The sequence below is a fragment of the Tenrec ecaudatus genome, chromosome 5 (assembly GCF_050624435.1).
Source record: "Tenrec ecaudatus isolate mTenEca1 chromosome 5, mTenEca1.hap1, whole genome shotgun sequence".
In the NCBI taxonomy this organism is placed as follows: domain Eukaryota; kingdom Metazoa; phylum Chordata; class Mammalia; order Afrosoricida; family Tenrecidae; genus Tenrec; species Tenrec ecaudatus.
In genome coordinates, this window is record NC_134534.1 from 72376202 (window position 1) to 72378750 (window position 2549).

The window sequence follows — 2549 nt, forward strand, 5'->3', positions numbered from 1 at the left end:
AAAGTGCATGTCAGAAAAGACTCTGAAACTTACTCTTAATCATAATTAAGAAATGATGGAGTAAAAGAGCTGAACAGAACATTTCAAAGGGTAGTTTGAGAAGATAAAGACAAACATTATAATGAAATGTGCAAAGACAGAATTAGAAAGTCAAAAAGGAAGAACACACTCGGTATATCTTAAACTGAAAAAGAAACTAAAGATAAATTCCAAACTTTAAGTTGCATTGTTGGAGTATTCTATGGGTAAAATATTGAATGATGCAGGCAGAACCATTTGAAGATGAAAAGAACACACAGAATCACTCTACAAAAAAATTTAATCGATGTTCAACCAGTTCAAGCGGTAGCATATGATTACAATCCAATGGCACTGAAGGACGTCCAAGCTGCACTGACAGCATTAGCCAAAAACAATTGAAATGCTTAAACAATAGGTGACATAGAACATTTATAGAGGTCTAAATACAGGCATCTACAATGCAAAGATATTTATATATAGCAATAGGAAAGTAGATTTATGTACATATATTTATCTGTTGAGTATTAAGGTAGAAGTTCGACATTGGGTCTCTACTCAAGTACTCCCTCAACACAAGAACAGTTTGTTTTAATAACACCGCATTCTGTGGTGCTCACCTTCCTGACAAAATCACTGAAGAAAAAGCGGTGCATAAGCAGATGTGGTGAAGAAAGTTAATGGTGTCCGGTATCAAAAGATATAGCATCTGGAGTCTTAAAGGCTTGAAGATAAACAAGTGGTCATCTAGTTGTGAAGCAACAAAGCCCACATGGAGGAAGCACACCAGCCTGTGCAATCTTGCAGTGTCGATGGGATCAGATATCAGTTATTAAAGATCCAGATCAAAAAATCATATCAATGTGAATGAGGGGTAGGGTGGAATGGAGACCCAAAGCCCATCTGTAGACAATTGAGCATCCCCTTACAGAAGGGTCACAAGGAAGAGACGAACCAGTATAACACCAATGAAACAAGCAGCTTTCTTCTAGTTCTTTAAAGCTTCCTACCCCCCGCCTCCTCCACTATCATGACCCCAATTCTATTAAAAATCCGGTGGCTAGACCAGAGACCATACACTGGTACAGATAAGAGCTTGCAACACAGGATATCTAGGACAGATAAACTCCTCAGGACCAATAATGATAGTAGCAATACCAGGAGGGTTAGGGTAAGGGGGGGGGATGGGAAGTGATCACAAGGATCTACATATAACCCTCTCCTGGGGGAATGGACAACAGAAAAGTGGGTAAAGGGAGACAGCAGTTGGTATAAGACATGAAAAAAATGTATCAAGGGTTCATGAGGGAGAGAGTTTGGGGGGAAATGAGCTGATACCAAGGGCTCAAGTAGAAAGAAAATGTTTTGAAAATGATGGCAACGAATGTACAAATGTGCTGGACACGATGGATAGATGGATGGATTCTGATAAGAGCTGTAAGAGCTCCCAATAAAATGATTTGAAAAAAAAGAAAGAAATCTTTCAACAAGCTGATGAAGCAATGGAAGACACCCATCTATGCGAAGAAACTTGGAAGACAGCTAATTAGCCAACTGACTGAAAGAAATCCATATTTGTATTCATCTCAAAGAAAGGTGACACAATAGAATGCACAAATTACAAAACAGTATCATTAATATCAGGAGCCTCGGTGACATATGGCTATGTGTTGGTCTAAGACCTGCAGGCTCCGTAGTGTGAAACTACCGGCAGCTTTGCCGGAGAAAGGTGGGACTTTCTACTTCCGTAAAGAATAATACTTTCAGGAACCCACCGGGGCTGTTCTCCTTGCCCTATAGTGTCGCGAAGAGTCAGAATTTACCTGGTGGCAGTGAGTTTGGTTTGCTTTTCATTAATATCATAGGCAAGTAAAATTGTGCGGAAGACCATCCAAACATGATGGCAGCAGTACCTTGAAAGGGAGTTGCCAGAATTCAGACTGGATTCAGAGGAGGATATGGGATGAGGGATATGATTGCTGACATTGTTTTTGGATCTTGGCTAAAAGCAGAGACTAGAAAGGTGTTTACTTGTGTTTTATGGACTATGCTTTTCCACTGTGTGAATAATAAACTGTGGATAGACTTGAGAAGAATGAAAATCCCAGAGCACCCCATTGTGCTTATGTGAGCTATATATCCTTTCACCATACTTATTCAACCTGAGCAAATAATCAGGAGAAGCTGGACGATATGAAGAAGAACAAAGTATCAGGATTGGAAGAAGGCTTGATAACAACCTGCGATATGCAATTGACAGCCTTTCTTGCTGAGAAAGATCTAGGATTTCAGCCTTAATTATGGATTACAACTCAATACAAAGAAAACCAAAATCCTCACAACTGGACAAAAAGTAACATCATGATAAGAGGAGCAAAGATCGAAGTTGTCGAGGATTTTGTCTTGCTTGGATCCACAATCAATGCTCGTGGAAGCAACAGTCAGGAGATCAAAGGACACCTTGCATTGGGTAAATCTGCTGCACAAAACACCTTTGAAGTGTTGAAAAGCAAGGAAATTACTTTGAATAC